This window comes from Crinia signifera, chromosome 1 (assembly GCF_055691185.1).
Source record: "Crinia signifera chromosome 1, ASM5569118v1, whole genome shotgun sequence".
In the NCBI taxonomy this organism is placed as follows: domain Eukaryota; kingdom Metazoa; phylum Chordata; class Amphibia; order Anura; family Myobatrachidae; genus Crinia; species Crinia signifera.
This window is the reverse complement of record NC_139217.1, coordinates 148,845,600-148,861,225: the sequence shown is the minus strand read 5'-3', so window position 1 is coordinate 148,861,225 and position 15,626 is coordinate 148,845,600. Positions and strand designations below refer to the sequence as shown.

The following is a 15,626-nucleotide window of genomic DNA, read 5'->3' as shown; positions in this document are numbered from 1 at the left end:
CCAGAAGATCACCATACACTAGGTCGACAGTGACAAAATGTTAGCATGGAATAGGTCGATTTTTGGTGTTAATGTCATCACCTGAGCACATGGACCTCCAATTAGTGTAGTGCATACCCTCCCATGTCTTACATTGCTACCAATGCTTAAGCCCAGGTGCCTCACTCTGCTACCACTGCACTCTGCACACTCTACTGTTCCCAATGGGAGTCCATATGTATGGTAAAGTATGAAAAGGTAACAAAAATTGAAAATATCATGAAAAACTCATGTCAACCTTTTTTATGTGTTGACTTTTTTATGTATCGACCTTTTTCATGTGTTGACCTAGTGAATGTTGACTTTTTGTTAATGTCGATCTTTAATGTCAACCTGTTGACTGCCTACATAGACATTGGGAGTCACCCGGATACCCATTAGTTTATGTAATTTACATTTCTCCTTTTTAGCTACTTGTTTCCTACATGTACCAGGTAACAAGTAAACACTTAAAAATGCATAAGTTGGTATGGTCTGAGTAAGGAAATATATAGCGGAGGTCATGTGGGTGTCCTTATATATCTCTTTATAGAGTTACACATCACCAGATTTAATCATTTCCACAGCTGTTCAGATGCTTCTATAGTTCCATCAACTCTACCTTATGGGGGGTTATTCTGATTCACGCGGAAAGGCACAATCACTCTCTAATGGACAAAACCATATGCACTGCAGGTGGGACTGATGTAACATGTGCAGAAAGAGTTATTTGCCCTGCACATAAACAAAATAACTCCTACAAATCTAACATGTTACATCTGCCCCCTGCAGTGCTAACAGGTTCAGGCCTACGTTCTTGCATACAGGGTGTAACTGCATTGTTCATTGTGCAATTGCATTATATTCCATAGGGTGGCAGCACTTCTGAGTTAATGTCTAGAGATCAAAAGCTTCTTTCTGGGTGTAATAAAGCAATATCAAATCCTACTATACAAATGAAATGATTTATAAATTCAGTGCCTCAGTGCCCGGTTACCAATAGGGATTCAAACAATAGCAAAACAATCGGGTCAGAATTAGGCCCAAAGGGCAGGAGCTGTAGGAACACGCTGATAAAGCAGATCGTTACAACAAGACGCTGCATTGGAACATGATAGAAGCAAGGTAGGCAGTTCTATTGAGGGAGAATATTAGATGTAGTTGCTGCCTTAGAAAGATTTTAGGAAAAGTTGACTTAATCATTCAGTATATAGAAAGTTGCTTTTATAAATTAGCAGCTATATGTATATATAGATTTTTAGAAAATCTATATATACATATAGCTGCTAATTTATCAAATATTTTCATACAGTTTTTAAGTTATTATTTTAGGATTATATAATTATCTAGTAAGCCCGCTCAAAGCAAAAATTTCGAAAGCTAGTCTGCTGCCTTCTGTGTTTGTGCATGTGTGATAAAGAGATGTCGTTTCACTCCCTGCGAGCAGATGGCAGTGTTTCGGAGACTCACAGACACTAGACATATATATAGATGATTTGTCACAATTTAGACAAGGGGGGAGATTCTCTAAACTAAAAAATGCGGTAAAAACCCCGTTATCAGGGTTTTTACCACATTTTGGGATGCTGTAAACATCCCCCCGCCGGGTTACCACGTCGGGGGGCAACGCCATAAAAATCTGTCGATGCCCCATAGAACCCTATAGGCTTCTACCGCGACCCACCGCCGTCCCGCACCGATCGCCGCCCTGTACTGACCCCCCCTCACCTGTGTTCGGGCAGCACAGAGCTGTGCTGCTCGGACCTGTGACCTCTTCCTCCCTGCACTATGATCCTCTTCCGGGTTCAGGGAGGAGGAGAGCCCGGCGCAGCAGCAGCACCGAGCAATGGAGTGAGGGGGAGCCACCGAGACCCGCTGGCTCTCACCACAAAGGACAGCTCTTAACGTAAGAGCTGTCCTTTGCCATAATTATCGCATATGTTAGAGTATATGCTATAATTATGTAGGTGATGGGCAGCGAGGGGGGTGGAGCTGTGCTGCGGATGTTAAAACATCCCGCCCAATGACTTCTATAATGTGGATATGTCCTCAGATGCATATTGTCTCAATTTCTGTAATGCATATTGTCTTTATTTCGATAATGCATTAACTGTTCTTTTCCTGTTGTCATAACAAGCCATAGCAAACCAAAAAAATAAGCTCCCAGCTCCCTGCAGAATAGTTTTTACTTCTCTGTGGGTTTTGAACTCAGAAAACACCTTCAGAGAAACTTTTTACTTACTCTTTACTTAGCTCCCCACAGCAAACCGGCAATAAGGGGCACGCCATCGGGGGGCAGGGAGGAGGCAGTGCATGGTGCTGACAATGCCACCTCCCTATAACGGTACTTATGTAATATCTGGGCGCCCGATTTTTTCATTTTATTACATCGCATCGCATGCAATATAGTGGCATACAATTCATGCAATGTGATTTTTCATTGTAAAGACCCGATTTTTAATTGTATAGTCACCCATGGGTAATTTCATACCCCCACTATCCAACTACGCATGGAGTTGATTTTATATAGTGTGGCGAGCGCAGCGAGCCACCGAGCCCAAAGCGTGGCGAGCGGATGCAGAATACATGTAAAGTAATCCGCGTCCCCTCGTGGGGCTCGCCGTGCTCGCCCCGCTTCAGGCTCGCCACACTATATAAAATCAACTCCATGCGTAGTTGGATAGTGGGTGTATGAAATCACCCCTGGATGACTATACAATTAAAAATCGGGTCTTTACAATGAAAAATCGCATGCCTTAAGTAGTGTCATGCGATGAAAAAATCGGGCGCCCAGATAATACATAAGTATCGTGCGAACAGTACCTGCACTCGAGCGGCATTACATCTCATCCAAAATTGCATAGAAACGCTCCATTGCTGTATGCATGACATCCTCATCTGTTGTATAGATGCTTAACCCTTTGCAGTTCAATTTTTTTTTTTTGCGATTCAAACATTTTGGTTTAAATGTTTACATTTATTGTAATTTTTTTTAAATAAAAAAATGGTCTAAATGGAATGTTGAATGATGTTAATGTTCTTATTTTGGCTCACCATTGGTTCTGCTACTAACGCTAGGGCTGTTGAGCCTGACTAGCAGTTGGACCTGAAAGGGTTAAAGTAGGCTGCATTAGTATTCGCTTAGAAAACATGTCTACTTGAGTAACCCAAGTAATGCCTCTTTCATTTCACTAACACTTGGCAGAAAATCTTAAACATGTGCCCTTTGTGCCACTAGCCCAATGGCATCCAAACTTTTCCCACCATGGGAATTAGTTTAACCCCTTCATGACAGAGCCAGTTTGTGCCTTCATGACAGAGCCCTTTTTTTCAAATCTGACATGTCTCACTTAAGTGGGGATAACTTTTTTTTGCTTTTACTTATCCCAGTGATTTTGAGATTGTTTTCTCGTGACACATTGTACTTCAAGTTAGTGGTAAATTTTGGTCGATACAGTCTGTGTTTTTTTGTGAAAAATACCAAAATATCGTGAAAAAATGGAAAATTTAGCAATATGCAAAATGTTAAATTTTCTGCTTGTGAGACAAATAATCATACCACTCAAAATAGTTAATAACTAACATAGACCATATGTCTACTTTATGTTGCCATCATTATTTCAACCCCCTTTTCATTTTTTTGGACACTAGGAGGCTTCAAATATGACTAGCAAATTCTCACATTTTCAAGAAAATTTCAAACACTGATTTTTTTAGGGACCAGTTCAGTTCTGATGTGACTTTGAGGGACTTGTATGTGAGACACCCCCATAAATGATGCCATTTCAAAAACTGCACCCCTCACAGTATTCAAAACAGCATTTTGGAAGTTTGTTAACCCTTTAGGTGTTTCACAGGAATTAAAACAAAGTGTAGGTGAAATTTCAAAATTTCTTTTTTTTTGCAGAGTTTCAATTTTAATACATTTTTCTAACAAATACAGTAGATTTTACTAGAGAAATGTGACTAAAAATTGATTCCCCCAATTCTTGTGTTTTCAAAAATATCCTATATGTGGCCCTAGTGTGCACGTTGACCAAACTACAGGCTTCATAATAGAAGGAGCACCTACTTGATTTTGGAGCCTCCTTTTTATGAGATTTTTTTTTAGGCACCATGTAGGTTTCTAGGCACCATAAGTGCTAAAAGTTAGGAACCTTCCCCACAAGTCACCCCATTTTGCAATCTACACCCCTCAGGGAATTCATCTAGGGGTATAGTGTACATTTCAAACCCCCAGGGGTTTCACCAATTTTGGTACAACTGGGATGTGAAAATGGAAAATTACATTTTTTTACACAAACATGCAGTTCTGGCTCAAAATTTTTCATTTTCACAAGGAATGAAGGAGACAAAGCACCCCAAAATCTGTGCCCCAATTTCTCCCGAGTACGGCAATGCCTCACATGTGACCAAAAAATACCAGTGGGGCGCATAGCAGGACTCAGAAGGGAAGGAGTGATTTTTGGATTTGGCAGCACAGATTTTGGTGGAATGAATGGTGGGTGCCATGTTGCATTAGCAAGACTCCCAAAGCACCAATACAGTGGAACCCCCCCACAAGTGACCCCATTTTGCAAACTACACCCCTCAGGGAATTCATCTAGGGGTATAGTGTACATTTCAAACCCCCAGGGGTTTCACCAATTTTGGTACAACTGGGCTGTGAAAATGAAAAATTACATTTTTTTACACAAAAATGCAGTTCTGGCTCAAAATTTTTCATTTTCACAAGGAATGAAGGAGACAAAGCACCCCAAAATCTGTGCCCCAATTTCTCCCGAGTACGGCAATGCCTCACATGTGACCAAAAAATACCAGTTGGGTGCATGGCAGGACTCAGAAGGGAAGGAGTGATTTTTGGATTTTGCAGCACAGATTTTGGTGGAATGAATGGTGGGTGCTATGTTGCACCAATACAGTGGAACCCCCCCACAAGTCACCCCATTTTGCAAAGTACACCCCTCAGGGAATTCATCTAGGGGTATAGTGTACATTTCAAACCCCCAGGGGTTTCACCAATTTTGGTACAACTGGGATGTGAAAATGGAAAATTACATTTTTTTACACAAACATGCAGTTCTGGCTCAAAATTTTTCATTTTCACAAGGAATGAAGGAGACAAAGCACCCCAAAATCTGTGCCCCAATTTCTCCCGAGTACGGCAATGCCTCACATGTGACCAAAAAATACCAGTGGGGCGCATAGCAGGACTCAGAAGGGAAGGAGTGATTTTTGGATTTGGCAGCACAGATTTTGGTGGAATGAATGGTGGGTGCCATGTTGCATTAGCAAGACTCCCAAAGCACCAATACAGTGGAACCCCCCCACAAGTCACCCCATTTTGCAAAGTACACCCCTCAGGGAATTCATCTAGGGGTATAGTGTACATTTCAAACCCCCAGGGGTTTCACCAATTTTGATACAACTGGGATGTGAAAATGGAAAATTACATTTTTTTACACAAACATGCAGTTATGGCTCAAAATTTTTCATTTTCACAAGGAATGAAGGAGACAAAGCACCCCAAAATCTGTGCCCCAATTTCTCCCGAGTACGGCAATGCCTCACATGTGACCAAAAAATACCAGTTGGGCGCATGGCAGGACTCAGAAGGGAAGGAGTGATTTTTGGATTTGGCAGCACAGATTTTGGTGGAATGAATGGTGGGTGCTATGTTGCATTACCAATACAGTGGAACCCCCCCACAAGTGACCCCATTTTGCAAACTACACCCCTCAGGGAATTCATCTAGGGGTATAGTGTACATTTCAAACCCCCAGGGGTTTCACCAATTTTGGTACAACTGGGCTGTGAAAATGAAAAATTACATTTTTTTACACAAAAATGCAGTTCTGGCTCAAAATTTTTCATTTTCACAAGGAATGAAGGAGACAAAGCACCCCAAAATCTGTGCCCCAATTTCTCCCGAGTACGGCAATGCCTCACATGTGACCAAAAAATACCAGTTGGGCGCATGGCAGGACTCAGAAGGGAAGGAGTGATTTTTGGATTTGGCAGCACAGATTTTGGTGGAATGAATGGTGGGTGCTATGTTGCATTACCAATACAGTGGAACCCCCCCACAAGTGACCCCATTTTGCAAACTACACCCCTCAGGGAATTCATCTAGGGGTATAGTGTACATTTCAAACCCCCAGGGGTTTCACCAATTTTGGTACAACTGGGCTGTGAAAATGAAAAATTACATTTTTTTACACAAAAATGCAGTTCTGGCTCAAAATTTTTCATTTTCACAAGGAATGAAGGAGACAAAGCACCCCAAAATCTGTGCCCCAATTTCTCCCGAGTACGGCAATGCCTCACATGTGACCAAAAAATACCAGTTGGGTGCATGGCAGGACTCAGAAGGGAAGGAGTGATTTTTGGATTTGGCAGCACAGATTTTGGTGGAATGAATGGTGGGTGCTATGTTGCATTACCAATACAGTGGAACCCCCCCACAAGTGACCCCATTTTGCAAACTACACCCCTCAGGGAATTCATCTAGGGGTATAGTGTACATTTCAAACCCCCAGGGGTTTCACCAATTTTGGTACAACTGGGCTGTGAAAATGAAAAATTACATTTTTTTACACAAAAATGTACTTCTGGCTCAAAATTTTTCATTTTCACAAGGAATGAAGGAGACAAAGCACCCCAAAATCTGTGCCCCCATTTCTCCAGAGTACGGCAATGCCTCACATGTGACCAAAAAATACCAGTTGGGTGCATGGCAGGACTCAGAAGGGAAGGAGTGATTTTTGGATTTTGCAGCTCAGATTCTGGTGGAATGAATGGTGGGTGCTATGTGGCATTAGCAAGACCCCCGATGCACGGTGAAATGATGAACCTAGTAATCCATCGATGTGTGGTATATTTTGAAACACTCCTTTATACATAGGCCGGGTTTGTCGGGGCAAGTTTCACAGTGGAAAATAGTTTCCTTTCTTATTCCCTTTTTATAGCAAACTTTGCACCTTTTTTGTGTCCTGCCCTTTCTTGCAGTGGAGGGGATTTCGTTGGGAAAATGCTGCCCTGGTACAATACGGGGGCCAGTACTAGAAGTACTGGGGCCCTCTGCCTGCTGGTTCCCAAATATTAGGCCCTTTATGACTTCCTCTTGAAAGTGCATAAATGTCCCCCTCTGGCCGGTAGAACGGAATAGCACGTAAGCGTTATACAGTGCCATCTGGATGATATACACGGCCAGCTTCTTGTACCAGATATTTGTTTTCCGCAGGGCACTGTACGGCTTCAGTACCTGATCTGAAAGATCCACTCCGCCCATGTACTTATTGTAATCTAGGATACAATTTGGTTTTGAGGTGTGGGTACTGGTACCTCGTACAGGGATGGAGGTGGTACTGTCTCCATGAATTGTTGTCAGTATAAGGACATCCCTCTTGTCCTTATATTTGACCAACAACATATTTTCGGTGCATATTCCCCTGCTTTCACCCCTTCTCATTACTTGGGCAATGTGCGTTTTGGGGAGGCCTCTTTGGTTCTTGCGCACAGTACCGCAAGCTGCTGTACCTCTTGAACCAAGGGCCTTAAACAGGGGGATGCTGGTGTAAAAGTTATCCACATAGAGGTGATAACCCTTATCCAGGAAGGGGTGCATTAAATCCCAGACAATTTTGCCACTAACACCTACGAGGGAGGGGGGGCATTCTGGCGGTTCAATTCTTGAATCCTTCCCTTCATATACCCTAAACTTGTGGGTGTACCCTGTGGTGCTTTCACACAGCTTATACATTTTTATGCCATACCTTGCCCTCTTACTGGGAAGGTACTGGCGGAATTTAACCCTTCCTTTAAAATGTATAAGGGACTCGTCAATACAAATAAATTTTTCAGGGATGTATAGCTCTGCAAATTTGGCACTGAAATGATCAATGACCGGCCTGACTTTGAATAGCCGGTCAAAGGTGGGATCATCTCTGGGTGGGCACTGTGCATTATCGGTGTAATGTATAAATTTATGGATTGCCTCAAAACGAGTCCGAGTCATGGCCATACGGTAAAATGGGGTGCTGTACAGAACATCTGTACTCCAATATTGCCTAATTTGTGGCTTTTTTACTATGCCCATATGAAACACCAGACCCCAAAACGTCATCATCTCTACTGCATCTACAGGGGTCCACCTAGCAAATGATGACGTGGGGTTTTGAGCAATAAACTGCTGGGCATATAAATTAGTTTGGTCCACCATTAAATTTATAAAATCATCAGAGAAAAATAATTTGAAAAAGTCAATTTCTCTGAGACCTGTGGAATCAAATTGGATTCCTGGCATGGCCAAAAACTCAGGAACCTGGGGCTCAAAATTGTCTGGTGGTGGGGTCCATACGAGATCAATTATTGGGGGGGGGGTCTCAGCTGCTCTACGGGGGCGTCTTTGAGGGGGTCCCTCATCACCAGAGGAGGAAGAGGAGCTTAAGACGAATCCTTCAAATTCCCCGCTTGCCTCACTGGCTGTGTCAGAATCAGAGGCAAGCATGGCATATGCCTCCTCCACTGAATACATTCTTCTGGATGACTGGGATGACATTTGGGATGACATTTTTATTTTTGTGTTACTGGTAGTGAAATGTTTCAACACGTGTATAGTGTAGGGGGGGGTACAAACTTTATTTCAACCCGGGGGGTATGTAGTGTGTTGTGTGTATGTAGTGCAGAACAAAAAAAATACTTTATACAAAAAAAAAAAAATGAAGGGGTTAAAAAAAAAAAAAATTGAAGGGGTTAAAAAAAAAAAATTGAAGGGGTTAAAAAAAAAAAAAAAAGGTCCTGCGCCAAAAATTGAGCACAGATGTTGGTCAGTAACGTCTGTCACTGAACAGCGCTCAAAGGCAACAGGAATTTGATCAAAAAAAAAAAAAATAGATCAACCCTGTGCCGAAAAAGCTGATCAGTGATGTACGTCACTGATCAGCGCACAGTGGCCACAGGACACCCACAAAATCACAGTGTGTGTAAAAAAAAAATTAAAAAAAGACCACACAGCACCCACAAAAAAAAAAAAAGGTGATCAGTGCAGCAACTGACAGGTATATATAAAAAAAAAACCTCTGCACCCCCAAAAAGTTGCTGATCACCTCAGATATAGTGATCAGCACAAAAGGCGGGGGTAGCAGACACAAAATATACACTCTCTATCACTCTCTGTCACTATCTCTCTCTATCTCTCACTATCTATCACTATCTATCACTATCTATCACTATCTATCACACTGCAGCAGCAGCACTGACAGTTATATGTATAAAAAAAAAACTGCACCCCCAAAAAGGGGGGGTAGCAGACACAAAATATACACTCTCTATCACTCTCTGTCACTATCTCTCTCTATCTCTCTATCTCTCACTATCTATCACTATCTATCACTATGACACTGCAGCAGCAGCACTGACAGTTATATATATAAAAAAAAACCTGCACCCCCAAAAAAGGGGGGGTAGCAGACACAAATCTCTCTATCTCTCACTATCTATTACTATCTATCACTATCTCTCACTATGACACTGCAGCAGCAGCGACAGTTATTTATATATAAAAAACCCCTGCACCCCCAAAAAGGGGGGGTAGCAGACACAAAATATAGCTCTCTCTGTCACTATCTCTCTATCTCTCTCTATCTCTCTCTCTCTATCTCTCTATCTCTCTATCACACTGCAGCAGCAGCAGGAAGTCTCAGGAAGTCAGATCCAGGAAGCGTCCAGCACGCTACAAGCAGTGATCAAGTGATCAGGTAAGGTATTTGCAAGGATCAGGTAAGTATTAGCAAGGATCAGGTCAGTATCACGGCAGATAGGCACGGTGACCGCTCTGCACGCTACTCCAGACCGGAATGGCGTCTGCAGCGCAGTCACCGGTAGTTTAAATGTCGCGCCTTGGCTGTGATTGGTCCGTGGGTCCCACGGACCAATCACAGCCTTGGGGGCAGGTGGGGTGAGGGTGGGGTGAGGTGTCATCGTCACCGATGACCCCCTCATGCCCCCTGACGCCCGGCGGTGATTGACACCTGTGTTACCAAGCGTCTGATTCGCTGGTAACACAGGAAAACGCTGTGAATGGCTGTTCACACTGAACAGCCAATCACAGCGATCGCCGACGGGGGGGCGACATCGCAGCCCCCCCTGGGCATGCAGGGACATGTCTGCTGTCAGGGACAGCAGACATCGTCCCTCTGTCACTGCGTCTCGAGACGCAGTGACAGTTTAAAGTCATGACGTATATATACGTCATGTGTCGGGAAGTACATCCCGGCCATGACGTATATATACGTCAAATGTCGTGAAGGGGTTAAGAAAAAATAGGCTTTGGTTATACTGATCTTTATGGTGGCCAGAATATCTTTATAAAATCTGTCTGTTTTCCTGTAGCAGGGAGACTGGTGAGAGAAGGGCAGCGCAAGAAGTTGTGTGTGGAAGAGGTTAGCTTGTTAGTATTGTACCCGGGACAGTCGTCCGTCTATTCTTCCTCCATTCAGTGCTCTCTAGTTCGGGGATGACACCATAGGTTCTATGGTGCTATGCAGCTGCGGCCTGCCGCCTCTTCAGGATGAGATGCTTTATTTAGATTTTCCACAATGCTATTCAAGTGCTTATTTTCCTCCTGAAGAAACACAAACAGATGCAAACTTCTGTAAACACTTTAAGAATGAATTCAGTGAGTTTGGCCTCTCAGCAGCTTTCAATAGGTGACAGAAAAATGTCTAATTAGTGCAAGTGGAAATAATAGGGCCACTTGGATTCCATCCATCCTCCACTAAGTCTGCCTTTCCGAGCAACTCAAAACCCCTTTGTTTGGCAGGTCCCTCTCTTTCAGGCTTTTGTGCTCTAATCTAAGAAGAGGAGAAGTGGAGAAGAAAACAAAATACAGGGCAGTTTTTCTTTAAACGTGCTGTATAATGTGTGTTATCACCGATGTAATGTGCAAGGATTGCATACAGGTGCTTGGAAACATTCCTTTAATGTGTTTAAGAGCAGGTATTCTGTTCTTGCCAGGTGTTTAGCATGACCGCGTTCTATATTTTCAACACAATAGGCTGTGGTGCTTAGGCCTTGTTTCCACACTTCTCTTCGCAGTAGGATAGGGAGGCCTACAACCCACTTAATTGAGCCTTTGAAATCTGAGTCAGAAATTAGAGATGCCCCATAAGCTCAGACAAGATTTATACATGTTGAGATTTTTGATTGTTTTGGATTTTACTGGCTATACTTTTTTGTTTGTATGTGAAATGGTAACTTCCTCTTTCTAAGCACAGCAGGAAAGGGGGGGGGGTTGATACAATTGTTTTAGAGGATGCATATCAAAGCAATTCAATTGTCACAACCCCAAACCTATCAGGCCCAAGTCCCATTAGTATTAGTAAAGGTCTGCTTTGCATGCCCAATGATTCAAGCACATTTAGCTTGCATCTCAGCTTATATGTGTCCCCGGCCACAGATATTTATCCCCGAACTGAACAGCAATTGAATTTCTCCCGTCAAAGCTATCTAATGACAGCTGCAGGGTGAGCGATTTAAACAACTGAATTGCCCCCGGAAGTCAGTGAACAGAATTTGCCACAGTAATACATATCACAATCATTTACAACATTTCAAAACATTTTTGAAGTCATGATTTACTTTCTTTAATGACTTGGTTGGCTTTGTGGGCCATTTCACTGTATGTATTTCTTCAAGAGAACAGTAAGATCTATCATTGGGAGTAGTTATCAAACCTTAGAGATAAAGTACAGCAGTTGCCCATAGCATGCAACTTCTCCACTTTATCTCTCACCAAAGTTTGAAACAGCCACCACAGGGTCCAATTCTGGTTCCACTATGCTTCCCCATCCTAATTCCCCTTTAATTCACCACCCAGGGGCTTAGCGAGGGCAGAGCACGGGCTCCGGGTGCCGGAAAATCAGAGGGCGCCGGAGCCGCGCCTGCACCGCCAGCTTGCCCGCCAGCCCTGCATCGCCAGCCCTGCCCGCTCCTGGCTCCATGCTCCCCCGCCATCTCCCTGCTCATCGATGTGGGCATGGTCTAATGAAAGGGGGTGTGGGTGGTCTATACCCGCGGCTCTCCCGCAAGGTCATGCCCCTGTTTTCGCCACTGGGGGGGCATGCCCAGCAGCTCTGTGAGTTGCTGTCTATGCCCTTATCCCCTCTGGCTGCAGGAATAGACGATGTGCGCATGCGCACAGCATCTATTCATGGTGACAGGGGGGGAAACTGCCGGCCGTTGGAGGGACGTGGGAACGTCCCAAAAAACCAGGGCATTCCCGCGATAGTTGGGAGGTATGCCCGGGTCAGAGTTCACCAATAGCTGTGAGCTGGCAGCAGGGAGTGGTGGGGTGAGGAGGTGCAGCGATACTATGGATGATGTGTGCTGCTGGTCCCCTCCTCTCCCCTCCCCTGATTGGGGGCAGCATTACTAGGTTCCAGCTGGGTCTGCCACTGGATCACCGGTTCCTCGGCTTCTTGCTGCTGCCACCCACCCTCCTCATGGCCCACTGGCAGTATCCCCGAAGCACAGGGTAAGCAACAGGCGGGGGGGGGAGGGGGGAGCAAACACAGGGGGGGGTACGGAGAAAGGAGTAGGCATGGGGGGACAATGGGAAAGGAGCAGGCACAGGGTAGGCATCAGGCACATGGTAACGAGCAAGCACATGGGGCACAGGGTAGACATCAGACACGGAGCACATGGTAAGGAACAGGCACAGGGTAGGCATCAGGCACAGAGGGCACGGGGTAAGGAGCAGGCACCTAGCTACACCACTGCCACCACCACAATAACTTAAACATATAGGGTTTTTTTAAGCAAATTTATTTACAGTTTCTTATATAGCGCAGCATGTTCCATTGCACTTTTCAATGCTAATTATGTTGCGGTTACAGTACATGAACACTCCTTTACTCAATTGCTTGTCCACACTGCCTGTCACTGTTCTACTTTACAAGACAGACATTAGCCTACGATTCACAAAAATGTACAGTATATACAGTATATAAATGCTTGTTCATTTGTTTTACATATACATTACTCTTTCCTCCGTACACATCATATGTGATAAATACACATATTTTTTATGATGCATCTACTGAAGACATCAAATTATTAAAGTGGTCATTTATAGAACCACCAGGAGAAACTTATGTTATAAGACAGTCTGTCTGTCATATACAGTTTACTTCCATGTGTATTCTGCTCACCTGACTGAGAAATTGGATTTATTATACAGTATATTAATAGAAGTACACGCATACCGCTCACTTCCACTCCACTCGTAAGTACTGTGGATATTTCAAATTGAGTGGAGGGGGTACTTCTAAATGAAAAGCCTAATCAATGGTTACGAGAGAGAAAACAGTCTGGGAACCACTGATCTAGTGGATCACCCTCCCAGAGTATTTCGTGGGTTCTATTCCATGGTAAACCACCAACACCATCTTTCATTTCTCAGCTATTAATTTTGTCTAAATCTCAAGGAATCTTGGTTCAGAAATATACTTTGAAATTTTTTGTCCTGTGCTTTTACTTTTCTGTCCTATGTGGAAGTAGCTGTGATAGCGCTGTATGGCAGTGCAGCAGGAGGAATCTATTGCAAGCAGACGTTTCCTGCTGCAGTAGTGATCTGACCTGTGTCTTCCTGCACAGCATCGGATTTCGGATTAGTATTGCGTGGCACCATGGGTTCTGCAAGCCCCCCATCGCAGAGGACAGGAAATCTCTGTGCAACCACAGAGATCCCTGGACTCTTCTCTCCCACTAAACAGTGTTGATACTCCTCCATTTTAACAAAAGGAGGCTGCCACCCCTGAAACAGAATCAGACTGTCAATCACTGACAGTGTGATGCCGGATTGCTTGCTACGTCGCAAGACCCGTTTGCACACTCGCAGAGGGGGTCCAGGGCAATATACCCATAATCATTACTTTGCAACATAAAAACACCTTAATTCGCATCGGAATAACCCCCATTGTATTTTTGAATGAAATCATGGTATTGCCTGTATCACACAAATGCTGGTTAGCTTTATTTAACAATGCAATTAGAGTTGCATCGTTAGCACACCTTTTATATACTGGGGTTTTGCCATGGTACATATAACCTATGCACTTTACCTGAACTTACTAGGCTTCTCCTGTTCACTACTGCTCTCCATAATAGCAGTGAGCAAGTGGTGTGCTGGGTGTTTGGAGTGGAGAGGTGGTGGCTTCACGAGTGATAATAATCCCCCTGTGGGTGTGGCCAAAGCGCATTGTGTTGCAGCAACATTTATGTTAAAAAAAAAACCACTATCAATCTGTATACTGAGGCAAGGTATATCTGTATGTATATATATATATATATATATATATATATATATATATATAACAACATTTGGTAGCTATTCTAACACAATCTAAGTTTTAAAAAGGTGTCACAAGTTTAGTTTCATTTTCATACAACTTACAAGCCACTCGGAAGTACAGCTGCAAATTGTGACCACAAATGAGGGTATGGTATGCGTTCTATGGGTCGACACTAATTAGTTCAGCGGTCGCCAACCTGTCACTCGCGAGCTACTGGTAGCTTGTGGTAGCGTTCTGGGCGGCTCGACAACTCTAAAGCCGCCCATCGGTATGTGCAGATGTCCCTTCTCCTCTGCCTCCAGTGTTGGGAGGTATGCATGTGGCATATTGGACATTGCAGTATGTGGCATATTGTGTCTGGGACATTGTGTTGTGTGGCATAATGTGTATAGGGCATTTTTCAATTATTAGGCAGATTTCTTTCTTTTTTTTAAATTTTAGTAGCTCTTCAGGCGGTTTATTTTGTCTCGAGTAACAAAAAGGTTGGAGACCACTGAATTAGGTCAACCACTATAAGTCGACAGGCCATAGGTTGAAACCTTAAAAAAGGTTAACACAGCTTAGGTGGACATGGACAAAAGGTCGATTTAGAAAAGGTCGACATGACTTTTATACATTTCTTTTCCACCATAATAGGTGTTTTTCTGTTTTTCCATGCTTAACTATCAACGTAGACATAGAGGGAAAATATAATTCCATGCCAAGCATAGCCAGGCACCTTGCCCAATGCATGCCGAGTGAAATGGTTCACTGATACGGTGTCCATGTCGATGTAAGTCGACATAGAAACTAATAACGTGAAAACTCATGTCGACAATTTCTATGCCTATTGATGTTCCTATGCCCCTGGATGTAGCCACATAGATGCGCCCAACTGTAAATTTACAAAAGCAACTGCTTTATATGTGACTGTCCAGCCCCTTAGTGGTGGAATCTGGGGGAGGGATATTATTAATTGACCGTTTACAATTGTATTATCACAAATACAAATCACCATTGTCTAAAACTATTTAAAACTTCTGATGACATTTGGCTGTAGTTTTAAAGAGGCAATCATTACCAGGATGGTTTTGCTTTGTAAATGATTGCCACTCTAAAATATGCCCATTCTCCTACGAAATCCCAGACCTCCGACAACTCGGACCCTATTACAATTAGCCCCTTATCTCATATAAGATCTCGATTACTGTTTCAAACAGATCATCATCTGACAATGTCATCAGTATCATGTTGTTTTAAAATACAAATCGTTTA

General features: G+C 43.4%; 1 protein-coding gene across 1 annotated transcript in view; it reads left to right on the top strand.

Moving 5' to 3' along the window:
* Window positions 1-15,626, top strand: part of ALPK1 (alpha kinase 1) — a 150,174-nt gene that overhangs the window by 88,098 nt on the left and 46,450 nt on the right. The window lies entirely within an intron of this gene.